The following is a 22073-nucleotide window of genomic DNA, read 5'->3' as shown; positions in this document are numbered from 1 at the left end:
TCCACAGCTGTCCACAACCATATCAAGATCCCTTTCCTGATTTACTACTGCCAGAACTGTGTAAGGTTAATGAGCATATCATGTTTTCCTCTCCAATTATTATCATTTTGCATGTGATGACACTGAGCTTAAGCTGTGATTTTGTTCACCTTTGTTCAGTCTCTGGAGTTCCAGACAACCTTCCCCACTCATGATGCACTCCAAGAATATTATCCAATAGATCAGTACTTGAGTACTCTGCTCTTGATCTTTTTTTATGCTGGAAATGGATTAATTTGATTCTTCATTTCCTATTTCTTGGCTTTTGGTCCCAGACAATACATTGCTTCTCCAAACAGAAACAAGCAGTGTCTTTACAGCTTCTTCTAAGGAACCATTTCAATTGCCTTTTAAGACTCAAAATAAGTTATTTTTACTTTTTTTTCATAGTGCTTTACATCTTTACATTGCTTTACTGACAGATTCAAAGAATTCTGTCAGTATTGCTGAGACACAATTTCCCATTGAAGAAATTGGTGGACTGCCTTTTCCCCTTAATACTTCCCTTTTAGTATCTTTTTTTAACACTTCCTTTTATAGAGGTGTAAGATGTTATTACAAAAGCTCTTATTGTAATTTTCAACAGGGGAAGCCTGAGAGTATTAGGAAAAAGATGAGGCAATTCTAGGCCAGTCCTTGGCATCTCACTGAGATATTATTCTGGCTTTCTTAGCTGGATTCATCTGCTGACTGCAAGTTGATTAATCAAATTCTTAAAGTATTAAACTGCAATGCAACCCAATCCTGCCAAGGTATTGATTCAAACCACAGATTTTAGTCCCTAATACTGCATAACACACATACAAAATGTTTGTAACATAAAATGCAAAATAAAAAACAAGGGGAAAAATAAGAAACTGGAGGGAAACATTGTTATTGAAAGTGGGTTCATGAGAACATTTCCTAAAACCAGAAGGCCAGATTGAGGAGTGCAAGTATATTCACTTTCATCATCTTCCAACTCAGATGCAAATTCTCCACTCACACTTCATCTTTTTTTGCTTTTCTTTACCAAAAAAGCAGAAACAGGTGTGCAAGGTACGCAATATACAACAACTGAGTATGGACCTCTGCCTGTCTCCTCAGAGGTGTTCCATCCATCCAGACTTTGCCATGGAAATGTCCTGCAGCATATCTTGGGTCCTGATCCCTTGGGCTGGAGACCCACTGAAATATGCCATAGAGGTCTGAACTTAAGTGCTCATCTTTGCTTCTACCAAAAACAGCTCCTGATCCATGAAAGCCCTGGGATGGACCAGCCTCCTTCTGCTCACCTGTCAGTCAAGCACCTGTAAGAGACCTGTGGTCCTCAATGACCACATTAGTTCATACTCTGTCAATATCCTGGCTTTCCAAGTCAAGAGTATGATTTTCACTGAGCATTAGTTGGTCTGGCTAGTGAGGTCCTAAAAACACAATAAATTATTCATCTGGCTCTTCAGCCACATTTACTTACTGAAGTGAGGATGCCAAGCACTGCCGTTCAATGGCAGAGGAGCCAAGCACTCGCTCATGATGTATCTGCAGAGCAAGGCAGTTGTGTGGGTCTGTGGTAAAGGGATGTTTCTGCCTGATTTATTTGTATGGAATGAAAAATGAAATACTGTTATATTTGTTTTCCTTTAACAGCCAATAACTTACTATTGAGAGGGAAAAAATGTCTATTTAGCTTGATGGAACTTCTTTGCTATAGTTAGAGTTACTTATTTTTTGTTACTGCTGATAGGAAATAATTAAGAACTTTCCTTGTGCTCTGAAATGACTGTGCTCAAGCCACAAAACCATTGTGTTTCTTACCTCATTGCAGCCAATCGTTGTAACCATGCCCTGTTCAGGGGAAAATATTCTGGGTGATTTGCTTATGTACATATGAATATCTGAGATCAAAGCAAAATAAAAGACCAGGCACCTAGTAATTAATGCTAAGGCTTTSCCAGTGAAAGGTTCCAAGTGAAAAACAGTAATAAAAAGAAATCAGCACAAATCCTCTGTACAAGGATTGTGTCTTTTGAAACCAAGCTTCCACCATCAAAATGACTTGCACCCACATTCTGTAGTACTAAGTGAAAGCTTTTATCATGATTTCGCTGCTTGATTAGATTAGCCCCTCTGTGAATGAAGGTGCACCTGTGGTTCGAGCACTGTGCAGCCTCTGTACGCCTGTGAGGGGAAGGCTGCCTCCCTGAACATGTTAGTATTTAATTTATATTGGGACAGTTGCAGAAGGGCACAGTCAAGTTTGTCCAAGCAGTTAAGAGGGCTCTGTGCAGATGTGTGTGGGTCTAAGTCAAGCTATTTCAGTTTGCCACTAGCAAGGACACCCTATTTTCTACATGCAGACCTACCTGTCCACTACTGCCATCGCTTACACATGTTCCTGCACTGAAACCACTCATTAAGGTGGGTTGTTTCTCAGCGGGGGAAATGCATTCCTTGAGGATGGTCCTCTGCCTTCAGCCTTTTTCCCCCAGCTACAGAATGACAACAGCATCATAATTTGGGATGTCTGGGTCTGTGAAGATGATAACTTTGATTATCTTTTTTAACAGGTGTGGTGGAGTGACAAGAGTCCTGGCGCAAGCGCGCTGCATATTCATTTCTCCATGCAGTGGCATGTTTTGCTCCGTGTCTTCTGTTTGTGTGTACTAAAACAAAAGATGCAAAGAGAGCAAAAAGCTTGAAATGTGATATATAGATGTATGAATGGAGATGCTTCAATGAGGCAAATGAGTATCAGGCATTTGTAGCTGTCTCATTGGGCTTAGTTTTATAAATGCAAGTCATTTGGCTTGAAAAAGCCTACTGTCATCCTCATATTACAATGATACTCACTGTAATCATCAGCATGTGGCTCAGGCCTATGATAGATCATGAATACAGCTCTTCTTTCTCTCTGAAAGAATGAACTTAATTCCAATGAGTTATCGCAGATGGCACTGTGTACTAACCATAGTGAGGGAATGGCAAGGTAGGCTTCTCCCCTCTGCCTGGCCAATGCACCTACAAGTCACCACCTCTTATTATACCTGAGAAACTAAACAGAATTCACGCTCTACACCTCTTCAGGCTCTGATCCAGCAAATGCACACCACTTAGTGCTGGTGTCTATGCGTAGACAACTACCTGAGAGCTAGATATCTACGGTCCTGTTATAGTCAGTCAATATAATTAGGGGAGTTTAGAGTTATTCAGCTAAGAAAATATAGGTGAACTTAGCATGAGCTGAATAGCTCTCCTTGTATTGACTAAGAGCTTGACTGAACTGTCTAAAGATAGGCATCTAGTGCCATTGAATGTTTCATAAAGTATCCTGAATGGCCTCCAAATGCCTGTCCAGAAGGAAACAGATCCTAAGTTGTATCTCTCAGCCCAATTTGGATGTCTCATATACCAAAGGGAGTCCTAAATGGCACCAGAGGTCTATATGCGGGCAGCTGAATCAAGTTCTAGATCCTGACTGACTATAAAGGGCACAGACACTTCTAGTTCACATATAGACACACATACACAGCAGGCAATTAAATGGAGACGTTTTGATCCCTCTTCTCATGAGAAAGACCTGAGTAGTTTCATTATGTCTGCAAGCATTTAATTGTATTACTTTAACTTTTTTTTTTTTGGATAAAATAACCAGCTTCTTAGGTAAAGGTAATGTACCAGATTTAATCTGTTTATATTTAAGCAATGCATGTAAGATGGAGATGATAGGAGAAAATACAGGAATTGCAAGGGCTCTAAAAGAAGACTGGATGGTTATTTGTTGAAAGGGTAGATTTGCATGCTTTTTACGCTGTCCTTAATTAGCTTGTTTCTTCAGGGTTTCTACTAGTCACTCGCAATGGGCAGGAAGGTTGTTTTTCTCCTGATAATAAGTAACTTGACTTCTTAGCTTTTTTCGCCTCCCTTGAAAGCTGGAGACATTGGCTAGGTCTGGAAATGGGAGGACAAGCACACTGGCATTGATAGCAGTATTGGAAATCTCTAACTAGGTGGTTTATGCATCTTGAACACAGGCTCAGGCTTGAACTGATGGCCAGATTCAGGGGTAGGAAGGAATTTGCTCCCCAAGTCAAAGTGACAGGACTGCTGTGGGAAAGAGTCATTGCCTTTCTCTGCACCGTGGACATGGTCCAGTTCCCAGTATCATCTGGGCCTTTATTCCTTACAGATGACCTCCTATTGCAGCAGYCTAAGTCATTGGATCTAGATCCTTTCTTGCTGTTTTCTGTGACACTTCATTGAATTTCTGGTGTTTCAACTTTTGTACTAAAATTATTAGGTTCACTTTTGAGGGGCAAAAGAGATGTTTTGTTGCTTGTCGTATCTATTCTGTATGGAACGGAGAGTCTGCAGACCCTCACAGATTAAACATCTACTACAAGGTGTCTTCTGATGTCAGGGAACTGGACTGATGATTTAGGGGGTCCCTCCTAGTCCTCCGTCCCTGTGAAGTTCTACAAAACAGCAAAGTCTCTGTGTTTGCAGAAGCTGAGAATGAGGAGTTGTACCATGATAACCACAGAGCCAATCTTCTCTTCCCAGTGGAAACTGGACAATTAGCTCAGGGTAGATATTTTCCAAAACTATTAAATAAAATACTTTCTAAAAAATATATGCCTGTAGAAACATGTAAGGGGAACAGTCAGAGATTCTTAGCATTGGTTTGCCTCAGGCCAGATTTCCTTCCTGCAAAGGAGTCATTGCAGCATCCATTTACACTCATTTGTGTCGCTGGCAAACCATATTGGTGATCCCCAGCTAGTTCCTCTTGGTCCCTCGCTGGAGTCATGAGGCTGGGACATCCCATGCTCTCCGCTCACAACGTCTGTGCCACCAAGTTACGGGAGTCTGAGACTGGCAGGAGAGAAATGCAGAGTGCGCTTATTCACCGTTTGCAGCCATCTAAATCGAGGTATCTACCTAGGGGTCAGGTGCCTGATCAACAGCAACCTCGGCAGCACAGTCAGTGGAAGGTGAAGGGAGTTTGGGCTGACAGGYACCTGTGCTAGGGCAAGGCACACAGCTCCATTGCCTCTATTGACCAGACTTCCACTGCATGTGATGAGAGCTCAGGTCTCTGCCCCACACAGTCCAGCACTGCCTTAGATGCCCTGCRGTAGCCAGGTGAGGCTGGGCAGATATAACCCCTACCTGTCTGGAGCAGCAGCTGGACATGACGTGGGATCCCTTATGGCACCCCGAATGGCACCACGTGCCTATGAAAAGGCATCTGAACAGTGCGACACGCTCATATGCCCGTGTACGTTCACGATGTAATATGTCATACTATATTGGCCTAAATGCCACCCTAGCCGCCTGCGTCATGTTTGGCTTTCACCAAAGCTGTCATCCTAAAATGCTTCTTGAGCACAACCATTCTCAGATGGTTCTTTAGATAAATGGGGTGCTTCAATGCAGCTACAGTGCAGAGAAGATATAAAAAGAAGAAACAAGGTAGTTAAAAGGTGCTCTGTCCTCCCTGTTTTCTAGATAGGGAGCGCTGGGATATTTTTGTCTCCTTCGTCAGCAAGGATCCATATGGATGCACCAGTTGCTTCAAAAATAATTGTCAGCTTTCACCAGCATTCAAATGGGCCCTATTTCAGGCCACAGGCACCCAGCAAACAAAAGGTGCCATCTAGTGTCTCTCAGCAGCCTCCTAAACCAAAAAGGGAAATCTCTCAAGCAGCGGATTTAATGTCTGCTTTTTCATTGACAAGCACAAAACCGATCTTCAAAATGAGCAAACATTTCATTTCAGGGAAATTTAAGCAAGCCAGGATTCATGTCCTCTCTTTCTCTTTGCCTCTCTGCACTGTCTTCATCCAAGGTCTGTGCCTGAACTTGCTTAGTTCAAGATAGGAATGTCCAGGAGCTGGACCCATTGGTTCCTTTGCATTAAAATATTTAAAATTATTTTAAACAATAAAGATTCATATTTCAGGAAGCCAGTGCTTGAAATACAGTTTTGTATCCTACTAATAACTTTCTGTCCCAAGATGCTTAGTCCTAGGCTGAAGTGAGGCCCAAGAGGATGGATATCCCATCTGAACATCTGGGAACTCATGTCAGCTTTCATCATGTCAGAGCCTGAGTAAAACAACTGCAATAAAACAAAAGAAAATGAAAAAGCCTGCAACAAATATATTTCTGCCTTTCCTCCATTCAGGATTAACTCCCATACAACCTCTCTGTCTGCTCTATATCGTTTGTTGCATAGGCTGTGTTCTTAAAGCTAAGTAATCAAGCATTATTCTGTGAGAAACAAATGCTATAAATCATACTGCTTTTTTTCTGGAATTGTTCAGCTTTTTATTTAGACAAAATCTGAGCTACTGGGAGCGCTTATGTGGTAGTTACAGCTCTTTTGCCAAAAGCAAATTATATATAAAGTATTTTACAATACATTTTACTCTGCAAATCTTTTCCCTGATTACTAGGATATCTATATGTATAAATAGAAGCTGCTTGTTTTGCATGCCTGATTCATTCAGCAATGCCACCATCCAGTGTTCATGATGCTTCACTGTCATTGCAATGATTATAAAACCCTAAATACTGAACTGGAACATCCCTGCTTTATTTCAGAGGAGGGAAGAACCTGATAAAATAAAGGTTTGAGAAAGAATGCACCGAAAAGTGCATTAAAAGGAGGGAAGGGTGAGTTTGCACAGTACTGTGTGTCACATTTACTTACCTTATTCACAAGCCTAATCCCACAGTGGAACTCCTGTGGGCTTAAAGCTGTCTACTTTCAGGAACCAAAGGTGATATGCGCATAAGATTCCTGGAAGGGATTTCCAGATCCTCAAGCTGAGTCCCCCAGTATCACAAGAAAACATTGTGACGGTGTGTTCCTTCCCCCCCACTGATGCGCTCTCTCCCCCTCAACCTGACCTCCCTGTAAACAGCACGTATGTAGGGGCTGGCTGAGCATGCGCCAACTAAGGCCCGTCTAGTATGCAAATATGACTATGAGTCAATCATCTCCCCCCCCCCAATAAATAGGGGGCAGCCCAGAGCCCCTTGAGCTCTCCTGCACTGCAGAACCTCCCCTTGAGCAGGGACACCTCTCAAGGTTACTCCTCGAGGTTGAGAGATTCCTTACCCGCGACAGATCCTCGGTAAGTGACTAATAGCATGCTGAACTTTTGCAAACTTCATGAAACTTTGCTGAGATATATCCCTGACTAATTGCGCACATAATCCCTTAGACATAAACTGTTGACCAAGTCTGGGACTCAGACTGGATCCAGCCACACCTAGGCCCCTCTCCAAAGGAGTTTAGAAAGCAAGGGGGTCCAGCCTGAACCTCGTGACTCAACGGGAGGGTCTCCATTGCACACGCATCTGACCCTGTCCTTCATGCAGTAAATAACTGAGTGAACCTTGCCAATTGAACCTCATTAAATCGTTCTTATTTACAATTGAACTTTGTTAAGCCGCTGTCTTACTGCAATAAACGTAGTGCTGCTTCCCTCTTACGAGTGAAGTGCCTCACTCCTTTTGCAACAAATATGCAGCATACCTTCTTAAACTGATCATATTCCAGCTTAAAACTGGTTAGATTTTATTTCATATGGAAGACTGTTTCTGGATGGTTAGAAACTTTCTTCCAGAGTAATGTGTGCAGAGCCTGAATTCACAGGCTCTTTTGTCCATGTTGTTCTTAACTAATTTGTCTTTTCTATTCATTTATAGCGCACAAACACGGAGTCTTAGAATAACAAACCTGGAGGAAATTCAAAAACCTTGTAAGTCATTCCCTTGCACCAAGGCAGGATCAACTACATACATCTATGTCATCCTTGGCAAATGTTTGTTCTATCAGCAACTAAAGGCCCTCAGTAATGATGAGTGTAAAAACTGCTTTGGCAGCCTATTCCAGACTCCACTGGGAGATTTTTTTTTTTAAATGTTTAAGCTGCATCTTCTCTCCTGAAAAAATAGGTCAATTTCTTCTTGTCCTGTCTGCTATAGACATGGAAATATTCATGGAAAACTTCCTTTTACAAACAGCCTCTGAAAACTGTTAGCATGCTTGCCCTCTTTTCTCGAGAGTAAGTCATATAAATTCTTTCAATCTTTTCTCATAAATCACACTTTCTAGACATCTACTCCTTCTGGGCTGTTTCTAGTTGGTCCACAAAACTATGAATGGTGGTGTCCAAGCATGGATGCAATACTGCAACCAAGACCTTACCATGCTGAGTAGTTTGAAAGACGATATGCCTTTTTCTATATATACTAATATGATGTTTGAACGTTTGAATCTTGATTACTTTGGGATCCACTTTACCTCCTGTATTGTTTTCTAAAGAGCTGCTATATCGCAACTCTTCTCTATCATCTCACTTAGAGAGTTACTGCAAATTGAGCAGCATGCTGTTTTCTACCTGATTCCTAAGAAAACAAAACACATGCATTCAGACAGTTGCTTTATCTCTTTACCTGATACTTTTCCTCATTTTCTTCCATTTTCTTGGAACCCATTTGCCTCTCTGTCTGATTTGGTTGAAGAGCTGTAAAGGTGCTAAGTTCCTCCAAGTGCCACGAAAACAGATGGAGGAGAAAGGTCAAAACTACAGCCCCTATAGAGGCAAGGGCTGCAGTGCAAGCTCATTTATTTTGTCCAGACTGTCAGCTGTCAGCAGAAGCTCAGGGCTAGCCCCATCACGGGCTGCCTCTCGCCCAGCTCAGGGATGGGGACCATGAGGAAGATGCAGCTGTAGGGCAGCATGGAGCTCCAAGAAGACACGTGGGGAGGAGAAAAGGGATCTGGAGGGGAGGGCGCAGGGGACAAGGGGAAGGGTTGTTACATGTCTACCTAATGTGCAGGGCAGGTGCAGATATAGGAAATAAATCCATACCTCCATGGATTGGCTTGTTTTCAAATCATCTCTCCAACGGCGGTTTTGCTCAGGTTTTGGTCATCAGCAAGTACAATATGCATATCCTATTTCACCAGCCAAGTCATTAATAAAAACCCTGAGTCAAAAGGCACCAAGGACAGGCACCTGGTGAAGCTTTGGCACTGCACCCTTCCCTGCTGTCACTGTAACATGAATAATACTCTCTGAATATAATCTTTCAAAACAGTTTTGTTCCTAATCTCAGGTTGTTTAAGCAGACTAAGCAAGCAAAGCTTTCTCAATTGCTTCTTAAGAAATTGGAGGTTACGGTCCCGATAGCAGTTTGCATTCATCTTTATCCGACATGAGTCATTCAGCTGGATTGGACCTGGCTAATAAGAGTTGCGCACAGCAGTCCAGACGAAGTCCTGCAGGAACAGCAGCAGGGGCACAGGCTGCTTTATCACCACTGGAAATAACTTTGCTCGACAGGTCCCAAGATCACATTTGCTGCTCCACTGTCTCCCCATCTTCCTAACACCCTCATACATAACCTGCATTCAACTAATACAGAAAGTTTTTCTACATTTCTGCCATTTCCAGCTGATGCATTCACAGCTTATAGGGACCCATAATATGAATTTCTATTTAGTCAATAACCTTCTACTTTGAACTGTTCTACTTTATCCCTTTTCTACTGCTGCTTGGGAAGCAGTTTTGGAAGTCAGGTCTGGGAATTCATAACACATTGGATATTCTGATTCCCGTCTGTATCAAGAATGCCTCTCACTTTTATGTCAACAGCAAGTTTTGTTTGCATACTACAGACAAATTTGAAATACTGATAACCTCTCTTCAGTCTGACTGCTTATTTTTAAACACAGCCTCTTATCATCCTCTATTTAGCTGTCCTGTGTCTAGATTTTAAAAATAATTCCATCAGTTTTAAGTAACAATTCTCTGTGTGCACCATGGCATTTGCTTATCAACCCTGAGGCAGCTGAGACCTTCACATTACACTTCACATCATCATCTCACTAGAATCATGAATTTTTGTTCAGACAATTAATAATTATAATCATAATAACAGTACTATGCAACCTACTAGTAGAGCTATATCCATGGATCCAGTTATATAGAAATAATGGGCATTGTCAGAAGCATAGTAACTGCAATTTTGACTCCTCTGGATTTCTCTCAGAAAATGCTTTTAGATAAGCAGCCTCTATTCAACATCTATCTGATGGAATAAACCCACAAGAGTTCCTCAGTCTTGGATCAGGATCTCATCTGAAGCTTTCTACGTATTACCAGTCACTCACCTGAACAAATCTGACTCATTAGCAAGGCTGGAGCTAGGTTGGCCAGTGTCAGCCCAGGTGTCTCTGCAGAGCACTTCATTACACATTGTGCAACTGTACTAAATGATTCAGTGGAATAACAAAATGTATTTTTTTCCTAAGGAAAGGATTTTTTTTTTTAAGCTACATTATAACTCTGTATTCAATTGTTCTGGAGGTATTGACAACACAAGGTTTCTTTTCCATCCTCAGGATCCAGCAGTCACCAACAAGTGCATAACCAGACTAACCAGTGACTAACCCAACAAGTCTTACATTCGAGCAGTATAACCATACAGTGAAAGCTGAGAAAGTTTATTTTCATTTTTACATCACCTATTATTGTGGCCTTCTCTATTTCCATTTCAATACTGGCCAAAAGCAGAAATTACTGAAATACTGTCGCTGTTAAAGAGAACTGCAAATATCTGAAAAAGTCCAATTTAAGTGTGTCTGGATTAGCATCCAAAATGAACTGGTGCAGTTTTTGAGCTTTATTTGTGAGAAGCTGAGTAGCACCTATCTGCATTCACCATTTTGATTTGCCTCTTGGAAGTCTGGGTTTCTTCCTCAATGTTTTATTTTATTTCTGAATACTAGATTCAAATGTTTGACAGAAAAGTGAATTCATAAATCCACCCTAAAATCCTTCTGCACTCAGAGCAGACATGCAAACATTAGGAGAATATGTTTTTTTTCCAAGTCCTCAGTACCATCTCTGACTAAAGTGACTTAAAAAGTGTCTCTCACAATTCAGACTGCATGGGAAACTGGCAAAACAAACCATTTCGTTCAATTATGAGACCCAAAGATTTTTTTTTTCTCCTAAGAATTGTTGGTAGACCTCCCAATCTGTTTTCAAAAATCAAGAAGACACATCTCCACTGTATTCAGAGAACATACTTCACACCTGCTTTTCATCATTTAATATTCTTCTTATTCCACATGACAAACAATGCAGAATAGAAATGCATTCTTTTATATGCTGTTTTGAAAATAACAGTCCTAAAAGCAGCTACAGGAAACCGGAGACACATGCTGTTGCTGTTGTTCCCACTTTAGGATAAATTATGACACCTCTTCACTTGCAGATAAATTCTACTCTTTTTTTAAAATAGAAGTTTCAGAGAGAGGAAAAATACCATTCAGATCCTCTTCCCAGGACTCCAGGGGAAGGTTTGGAGGTTTCTGTCCCAGGAGTATGCCCCTGTGCCCAGGTGTTCGGCTGCCACAGTGCAGAGGGGTGATGGCATTCAGCGGAGCTTGGATCCGAGACAAAAACAAGAACAGATGAAAATGACCTTCCTATAGACCCACCAGTAAATCATCTACTGAAAGCAGATCTCAAACAGGGAAACTACTGTTACAGCTCTGAAACACCATAACCCACGGTACGGCAGACTTTTCACGGAAAAACTGTGTGCTCTCAGACTCTCAGGCTTAGGAAAGGACATAGAGAAATGATTTGCCCCCTATGGTGCTGCTGCATGAAATGAATTTCTAGAGGAGCACTCATAGCTTCTACAATTCTGCTTTTCTGAAGTGGACTGACTTGCTTTTTCTTTTTAAAGATCCATTGATATCCTACTGGAGATTTCAGCCAATGCTTAAGTGGAGACAGTCCTACTGACACAATGCAGTCAGTCTTTCCAAATAAAGTTTTTCTTTTATTTTTTTTATCTTTTTTCTCATTTCTCTTTTACTTTGTCTGTTTGGGGACAATTGGATATTTGACTCAGAAATTCATCTGCTTTTCCTTCTTATTCTTCTCTTGATGAAATAGATTGTAATCCTTCATAAGTGACATCAATATTCACTATAGACAAGCGTGATGTCAGGAAGAATATAACTTCAGAGGAAGAATACCCTGTGGGAAGTGAAGGCATTTTAAGCATCAAAGAGCAGGCTTTCATATTTTCAGTAATTAGAAAAGCAGGAACATCACTACACATCTGAATGATCAGAAGTATTTGTAAAGAGAATATACAGGGCTTAACTCTCTCCATAGGCTCCTGGAGGGATTATAGATCTCCCTTCTGTTTACTGAATAGCTTGCCTATTAAAATACAAGAAAGCCAGTGCCTCCAAGCAAAAACTTGGATGTTTTCCTCAGTTGCACTGACTCTACATCTATCTGCTCACCCAAATGACTATTTAGGAATGCTCTGCATTATCTTTTCTAAGAGCTGATATCTGAATTGAACTCAAGCTTTAAATATTATGAATAATTAATAGAATCATCCAAGAAAACAAAAGATCATCCTTTCAAGAAAGCTAAAAATTCCATGCATCCATCTAACATGGTAAGTTTCCCTCTCACCTCACTATCCAAATATTTCAAAGTGAAATGTCAGTGTAATGTTTTTAAAAAAGGAACTGAATATAATTTTAAAAAGTGTTTTTAAAGATGTTGTTTGCTTGAATGGTCCTGTCTGTAATGTCTTGCCAATGAGTATGTTGAGAACATAAGCTGGATAAAATAAACTACAATCAATGTCTGTGTACTTTGCGGCAAAATCACCTTAAGCTGTACATCAAAGCATCTGGACCGTCAGAAGTCTGGTGCAGCAGATCTGAGATCCTTCCGAGTTCAATGAACAGGAGAACAGATGCTTTTAGTCCATAAAATACAGCTGTGAATAGTGTTATTATGGTCCTCTTCATTTTATTTATCCTTGATGTTACGTTCAATTAATGGCATAATGTCCTTAAAATTTTAATTAATGTGCTGCAGAATTCTGGATAGAAAACTGAACTGTAGAATGTGGGAGTTGGTTAAGCTGTACTTTTAGTGCTCTAAAAACTGTCGACTTGGCATACCTTTAGTCGCTTTCAGACTTAGAGTGATTCAACCTCACTATCATGGTACAGTTATACCACCATAGAAATGCTTCCCCCAAATGAAGAAAAATAAATATCGCTGGTCAAAGGAATCTTCATATCACTGCAATTATCCCCTATAAGGGGATTTGCCAATATTATCATCCATGATTAGACTTATGGAATAAGTCTGATATCTGAAATATTAACATAAAAAGTGTAGCACATTTTAGAAAAAAAAAGAGAGAGAAAGCATTGCTTTGTGTATCAGTCATGCTCATAGTCCAAATTGCTGAGGGAGGAAGACTTTTTTAAAACCTTTGGTGGCAAGCAATGGGAAGAAGAACGTGCACTAACACTGTGAGTAAGGTGACTCTATGTTACCAAACTAGATGCAATTTTTTGTGAACAGTTGCCACTTACTTGCAACTGTTGAAGACTTGGTGCTAGTGAAGGTGTTCAAATAACCAAAAATTATTGCAAAAAAGAATGTAGCAAAACAGAGCTCCTGAGAAATCTTGGGGGGGAGGGGGTTGCTTTGTTTTGTTTTTTAATGGAGGATATAAGAAGCAGCTAGAGAAAAGGATTTTATCCTGACCAGAGGCAGCAAGTAGTTGAGAACACAAGATTACCTGCGTAAAGACAATATTCACATTCCTTAAGGAAGGAAGTGGCAGAGCAGCATAATGAAGCACTGGATTTCAAGAAGGCAAACTTCAATATACACAGAAAATTCATAGGTAAAATCTCACAGGTCACAAATGGAAAGAAAAAAACAGTTAAGGGCTCTTTAGAAACATCGTTAGGGTACAGATGCTAGTTTGCAAATGATAGTTTTCCAAAGGGAGAGGAACGATAGAAAGTGCAACGAGAAACCGCTTTGGCTAACTAATAGGCTTCCCGATGATTTCAAATGCAGGAAGCAAGCATACAGCAGTGGAAACTAGGTTGGGTTGGTTAGGGTGTCTAAGAATAATAACATAATGAATTAGGGGGAAAATCAGAAATGCCCAGGCAAAAAAAAAGAGGCGATTCAAGGAGACGAGTGATTTCAAAGGTAGCAAGAAATCTTTCTGTGGGAATATTAAGTAACAAGAAGATGACCAAGAAGAATGTTGGTCTGTTGTTTGATTGAAAAGAAAATCTATTGACAGATGACACCAGGAAGGACCAAATCCCTTTCTGTATTTGTCTTCGCACACAAAAAAGAAAAGTCAGCTAATGTAGGAAAAAACAGTGACAGAGAGGTAAGATCACAGTTTAGAATAGGGAAAAGACATGTTAGAAAGCAGTTAAATAAGCTAAGTGTTCTTTTCAAATCAGCAGGCCTCATGAATATTATCCTAGTGGATTTAAAAAACTGACAGGAGCAATCTTTGAGAACACTTGGAAGACAAATGAGTTACTTTAAAACTTAAAAAGGGAGACTGTGGCACTCAGCTTTAAAAGGAGACAAAAAAAGAGTAAAAATGGAATGGTAGTTAGTTATCTTCAGTTCCCCCCCAAAATACTGAAACAATTAATCAAATATATTTAAGCATCTATAAAACAAGGAGATAAGTAACAGTCAAGGTGGATTTATCAAGGGTAAATCATCTTAAACTGACATAGTTTCCTTCTGTGTGTAGAGGAGAAACAGCTGATGTCATGTACCTTGACTTGAAAAACGTTGACACTGACACACGTAGAATTCTTATAAGTAAACTACAGACACAGCCGTGAGGAAATCACAGAATCACAGAATGGTTGAGGTTGGAAGGGACTTCCCTCGACCTGCTGGCCATGCTCTTCCTAATGCAACCCAGGATACCATTGGCCTTCTTGGCCACAAGGGCACGTTGCTGGCTCATGGTCAACTTATTGTCCATGAGGACCCCCAGGTCCTTCTCTGCACAGCTGCTCTCAAGAGGTCAGCCCCCAGCCTGCCCTGGTTATTCCTCCCCAGGTGCAGGACTCTGCACTTGCCTTTGTTGAACTTCATGAGGTTCCTCTCCACCCACCTCTCCAGCCTGTCCAGGTCTCTCTGAATGGCAGCACAGTCCTTGGGTGTATCAGCCACTCCTCCCAGTTTTGTATCGTCAGCAAACTTGCTGAGGGTGCACTCTGTGCCTTCATCCAGGTCATTGATGAATAAATTGAACAACACTGGACCCAGTGTTGACCCCGGCGGACACCGCTAGCTACAGGCCTCCAATTAGACTTTGTGCCACTGATCACAACCCTCTGAGCTCGGCTGCTCAGCCAGTTCTCGATCCACCTCACTGTCCACTCATCTATCCTGCGCTTCCTGACCTTGCCTATGAGGATGTTATGGGAGACAGTGTGAAAAGCCTTGCTGAAGTTAATGCAAACAACATCCACTGCTCTCCCCTCATCTACCCAGCCAGTCATTCCATCATAGAAGGCTATCAGATTGGTTAGGCATGATTTCCCCTTGGTGAATCCATGCTGACTACTCCTGACCACCTTCTTGTCCTCCACATGCTTGGAGATGGCCTCCAGGATGAGCTGCTCCATCACCTTTTGAGGGATGGAGGTGAGGCTGCCTGGCCTGCAGTTCCTTGGGTCCTCCTTCTTGCCCTTTTTGAAATTAGTATAGGATAAGAGCAAAAATAATTGGAAAACTATTCAAAAGAAACTATCATAGACTCACAGTGAATGTGAATGGAAATATTTTTCTGTGGGGCTGTCCTGGACCTAGTACTATCCAATACTAGGTGATGGAAAAGAGAATATTCCTATTAAACCTCCAAATAATGAAAAGAAGCAAGCAAGCTTTAGGACAGGGCTAGAATTCAAAGTAACAGACAAACTGAAGAAATAGTTAGAAAAAATAGCATAGGATTCATCAAGGGCAAATATCAGTTTCTGCACCTAAGTAGGAGTAAACAGTCTCATGAAGAAGGAAAGGAAAATAATGGACAAGGTAGAAGGTCTGCAGAAAAAGATCTGGAGTTCCAGTGGGTCATGAGCAGAACAGGAGTCAACAATATCATGCTATTGCCAAAAATCAGATATCCCAGTGAAAACATTAAATGACCCATCCTGTCTACCCATCTTGTTTAGTTCTCAGCAGAAGTATCATTCTATTTTCAACTCTGCTTTTCAGGAAAAATATTGAAGAGAGTCCAGAGGAGGGCAATCAGAATGAGCAGAGGTCTATAAAACATGACTATGAGGGAAGATTGAACAAATCGAGGTTGTTCAGTCTGGGGAGGAGACTGGGGAAGACAATGTGCACCCAGGAATATTCCAAGCTGGAAACAGGGCTGTCTACAAGGAATACAAGAAAAAATGGCTTTTAAGTGCAACAAAGAGGATTCAGACTGGATATTAGGAAAAATATTCTAACACTGAGGATACAGAAGCCTGGAATAAGCTGTAGCAGGAATGTGGGAGATCAAACTTTTGCGACATTTAAGAACAGGCTGTATTAATACTTGTCAAGGAGTGTTGCTGAGATAGGTGATGCTGCCTTTGGGCACAGAAACAGGCTACATGACCTTTTGGAGCCTCTCCCAGCCACGTAATTGTAGGATGATATGCTTCCAAGATGATGTAGCTAATCAAACAAGCTAATTAACATGACTTTATACTTCTTAATTCTGATCTCAGAGTTGCATCAGGCTCTTTCTAGAAAACCGACTCCAGTAGTTTTGCTTTGCAACCATAATAGCCTTTAAAGAAAGCTGATTCTGCAGCACTATTCTCTGCCAATTCTGCAGGCAAATGGCAAGATTAGAGACTCCAACACTAAGGCATCTTAAGATGGAGCTAAATCACATCCATGGTGTCTTCAGGGCTGTGCCAACCGCATCCAGGCTGTGGCTGAATTTGGTCCTGTGGTATCTGGTAAGCCCCGGGGACAGGGACCCGAACTGGACCTGACTGCTGAGCAAGGACCCAGACAGCTGCTGGCAGCTCCAGTCAGCTTGGGATCCCACAAGGTGCTGCTAGTGGGACAATCTCCACATGGGCTATTTTAAAGCCAAAAAAACCTGCCAGTCTACAGAGAGATCATATTTTTTGGTGTACATGACCTGTCATCTTACAGTGTGATCCTACTATTAACTGCATACATACAAAAATGAAAAAACAAAGCTAAGTCATAAAGTCCTGGCCTAAATTTGTCTTCATTTCCTTTTCTACAATAAAAGCCTAGTTATAGGTGTATTTGTTTCTGATCTTTATTGACTCAAATAGTTTTACTTTAATTTAGAAGTAGTTTATATTTAATTTTTAAACTTCTCAGAGCTGATCTCTCAGCAAGCAAAGTATTAGTAAAACCAGTCTCTTCACGCAGTCATTTCTAGGAAGGGCGGCACAAATTTGCTTAGTCTTTAAAAATATATATACATATATACAGTGAGTACATTCTATTGGCCACTAGGTGGGAGTGGAACATAATCTTCCAGCTAATCTTATATTTAGTATCAATAGAGAAAGTGAAAGTAAGACAAACTAGTTTCTCAGTTGGCTACTTTAGAAGAATCTTTCTGTCAATAGAGAATTACTTAAGTCATGCTAAGGTATTTATAGCTACAAGCAAGGTTGAATCTGTCTTTAATCTTTGCATGAGGAATTTATAACTCATGAGAAAGCACTTTGATTCCTACTCAGAATGCAATATTTTTGTTTCATTGTTTTTTAATCAGCTTAAAGAATGGGAAGACTTACTTCTTTTTCTGAAACTTTTTGTGTATCCAGCTGACATATTTTCAAGGAGGTGGCTTGAATAATATAATATTGTTCAGCCCTATCATCTATTCTTTGGGGGGGGGGGTCTGTAYTGAGAACACTGCATACCTATACAAATATCCTTTGGACACATTTCAGGGCCATTTTTACACATTTAGTGATCATGCATTTCTTTTTATCACACAAGGCCCACTTGTGTTTTCTCATGACCTGTGACATTTAGGATCAGTTTTGAAAGTCTCAGCATTGTAAAAGGGGAAGAGAATCTAAGAAAGATAGAAAGACTGCTGGAAGGACAGGAAGGAAGAAAGAAAAAGAAAGAAAGTGAGAGAAAAGAAAGAGAAAGAAAGAGAGAAAGGAAAGAAAGAGAGAGAAAAAGAAAGATAGAGAAGAAGAAAGAGAAAGAGAAAGGGAGAGAGAGAAAGAGAAAGAGAGAAAGAGAGAGAAAGAAGAGAGAAAGAGAAAGAGAAAAATGAGAGAAAGAGAAAGAAAGAAAGAGAGAAAGAAAAAGAAAGAAAAAAGAAAGAAAGAAAGAAAAGAAGGAAGGAAGGAAGGAAGTTTTTCTTTTTCTTACAATAAAATATCTTGCCCAACAAACCTTCTACAAGTGTTTGCACCTGAGTTGAAACAGGTATTTTTTTTTAAGTGAAGTATCTTGGTTTCTCATTAGTAGCTACCAGTAGCTATCATATTAAACTACATATAGATCATCAAACAAAGAAAGAAGCAGAACCGTGAGTTTCAGTCCTTTCTTCTTTAGAGAGTGTGACATTACAAAGATAGAATTTTTATGAATATTTACTACTGCTTGGAAAAATAAAGTTAAGGCACATGCTAGAAGGAAGACACTGGAGGGTTCTAATACCACGAATGGTATAAAGGAGGTGAAGACGGAAAGGTTTTGCATTGTCTCTCTCAGTGCAAGAGTTATGGAGCATTCCAGGGAAGTTGTTAGGGAGCTGATCTAAACAAACCAGAGGAAGCACCTTTTCATGCAACATGTCATTAAACCATAGAACTTAGTGCTAAGAATTGTTATGAAGGCCAAAATAAAATGAATTCAAAAAGTGATGAGGGATCTGACTATTAAAAACAAATTCCTGAGGGATAAATCTCTCATTTTGGGGGGGTTGTGGATTTTTTAAGTGTTCATCACTATTAAAAGCAATGGTCAACATGGAAGCAATGGCAGCCTCTAAACCAGGAACTACTACAAGATGGAAGAGTTTATTGCTCCATTTCTGACGCTTTTCTCCCTTGGCTTTAAGAGCATCTCAGTTCTTGTGTTCTTAACTGTATCTTGAAAGTCCAGCCATGCTTTGGGGACAGTTTGCATGGTGGCATGAAAGGGCACTGTGCCATTTTAGAAAATGTTGTCTGTTTTTTCCTCTGAGGATAACCAAGTCCAAGGCTGCTGGAGAGGACAGGCTTGTATCTCACTCTGCACTAGCCTTCATGCTCATCTGTGARCCTCAGGCATGCAAAAGCATTTCTGGTTTCACTTGTATTTGTGGAATCTGTTTGTCATTCTTTGGGGTTCAGCCATCTCTCGCTGGGTCTTTTTATTCAGCCAACATTTGCCGTGTGCAAAAAGGCTCTGCAAGTAAGATATATACAACTTCTGTATACACAAAGCAGACATTTCTTGGTCAAGACACCTACCAGATAGCTGGGATTTAATGAGTTACCGGGCTAGGCATTAGTACACCCACCACCCCTGAGAAGGCACTTAAAGAGCCTTTGCTGTCAGGCAGGTGGGGAAGGGTCAGCCTCTGCTGCTCCCTGAAACGATCCTCCCACCTCCTCACTCTGGTTTTCCTCTAGGATTTCCTATCTTTCCATGTTGGCCTTTTTCCTCTTGAACTGCTAACAAGCTCTGTTTCAACAATCCTACCTCTGTTGCAATTTTGCCTTTCTTATCTTGCCCTCTTTCACTCCGTGGACCTTCCCACAGCTCTTTCTCACAGCCTAGCAATGTCCTCGGACGCCCGAGCCAAGGTTGCGCAGCTGGGCTGGAGCAGGGCTGAGCTCCGGACACCCAAACCCCCCGCAGGGGGAAGGTGAGGGGGCCTCTCAGCTAAATGAAACACCGTGGGGGTTAAATCGAACGCCATCTTTGGGCGTCTCTAGCGTAAATTTAGCCACGCTGGGCCACTAGCGGTCCTTCTGTGGTCAAAAATAGTAGGGATGACGCACACCCAGCTGCTCCTCACCTCCCTGATTGCATACCCACAATAGCAGCCCTGTGACAGGGGAATATAAAGTTGTTCTGCCTGTTCCAGGTCAAAAGGGGAGTCTCTTTATGATAGGGAAAACTCTCTTTATGATAAGGAAATTCTTCTGCGACTGTTTCCTCCTAGTTTTGATTTCATGCCACTGTGATGCCGCACAAAATTGGGTACAACAGAATTGCTGAGGTGTAAGTTTAATTTTTGACTGGCAGTCGCTAGCAGGATGCCATCAAAACAGTTTGAGCCCTTAAAATCATATAAAGACTCTACTTACATCAGAAAACCGTTTAGCCTGAGTTCAAGATAGGGCCTGCAGTGAAAATGCTAAACATCTCCTCTGAGCTCTGCTGACATCTAGTCCCCTGCATAACATGTTGACTATTAAAAATTTGGGCCAAAAATGCAGTTACTTATAAGGAAATCAGAAGAGGAAGAGTTGTTAAGCATACCCTTGAGTGATACAGCAGATACACTCACCAGCTCATGCCTTTCTTGATGGCATCTCTCACCTCACCTGTCAGTCTGAGTGATCTGGGACAGTCGATCCCTATGCACCCGGCATACAAGCCCGAGACAGGCAGGTAACCTGTGACCCTCAGCACCATTTCTTTTCTTCCTCTCAAGTGACGCAGGACTTCCCTCATCTCCTTTCCTTTCCCTGCAGCATCATCAGGATCCAGCACCCCCTCCCCTTCCTTTATATTTTAGCCTAATTTTTTGTGCTTTCTGCTTGTGGCTGTGAGCTAATGGGAAAAGGGACAGTTCCAAAATTAGCAAGTTTTAAGAGCAGGAACGGCTGCTTCTGGGACATTGTGGCTTCTGTGCAGCTGAGTTCAAAATTATAATCAGCAATTGACAGAGACACAGGTGTGTTTGGGGACTGTGGAGGACAGTTAGTAGGACAGAGACGGCAGCATACGCTGGCATCACCCCAGAGGAAGCCTGTTCACTGAGGATGTGTTTTATTAGGGGAGGCAACGTTACATTGGCAACAAAAGGTCCAGGTTTTGCCAGCATGGAAGAGACATACAGAGCTTCACTGAGAAAAGGCGAAAGGCAACTTTCAGCACAAAAGCTTTAAATACTCTTGTTGGTTTATAAAACTTTTTTTTTTTCTATTCCAGACCAAGAGACCTGTTTCAACCAACCTAAGGCTAATTCTCCATTGACCCACATGTTTTGTAGTCACTTACCCATACTTATACCATATTTACCCATATATCAGCAACCTGATCTAACTTTGAAATTTGGCCTTGCTTTGAGCAGGCTGTTGGACTAGGCAGTCTTCAGAGATCCCTCCCAATCTCAATTATTCTGTCATTCTGTATTTTAAATAGTTAGCAAACGCTATCATATCTGACCAGTTTGCTTTTAACATTCACTTTGCACTCCTAACCTCTCTGTAAAAATGACTCACAAAGCAGTCAAAAAGCCTGCTTTGGGCATTTCATCAGTCTGTAGGCTTTGACGTCTCAGATCACACCCCAGCGGTTATTCTGGCTGGGTCCGCCTAATCAGAGCAAAGGGCAGGAGCAGGGTCTAAGTCATCTCTGTGGGGATGATGGCTGCCTCCCCTTTGACCTGTCTTCCTTTTTTAACAACAGAGAGTAACTTGAACTGTATTTCATCTCACAGATACTCAGCTACTTCCACTGAAAAGCAAACAAGGAACCTTAATGCATAGCTAAAATACTCTGTTTATGGGTTTCATTTTTGTGCCATGAGACATCATTCATTTGTAATACTTCCTACTTTTTTWAAACTTTTCTGAATTTGGTAAGTAATTCCATTTCAGCATTCAGAGGAAATGCCTCTGGTGATGATTCAACTACCATTAAAGGAAGAATGCAAAGGATTTTTAATATCATAGCTCCAGCCAACAAAACACTGATACACATTAGTTTGAAAATTATGGGGCTAATTGTACAATAAGTCTCATGAAGAATAAGCAGAAATTCCTATTAAAAGGAAAATTGCAAAATACATCCAATCAAATGATCCAAATGACAGGAAAATATATATTTTATCTCAGATAGTCACTGCTAATAGCTAAAGTGATAAAATAACTTTTCTCTTGACGTTTTGAAATAGCT

This window comes from Apteryx rowi, unplaced genomic scaffold (assembly GCF_003343035.1).
Source record: "Apteryx rowi isolate R43461 unplaced genomic scaffold, aptRow1 scaffold_144, whole genome shotgun sequence".
NCBI classification, from domain to species: Eukaryota; Metazoa; Chordata; class Aves; order Apterygiformes; family Apterygidae; genus Apteryx; species Apteryx rowi.
The sequence above is the reverse complement of the archived record's forward strand: the minus strand, read 5'-3'. Positions refer to the sequence as shown.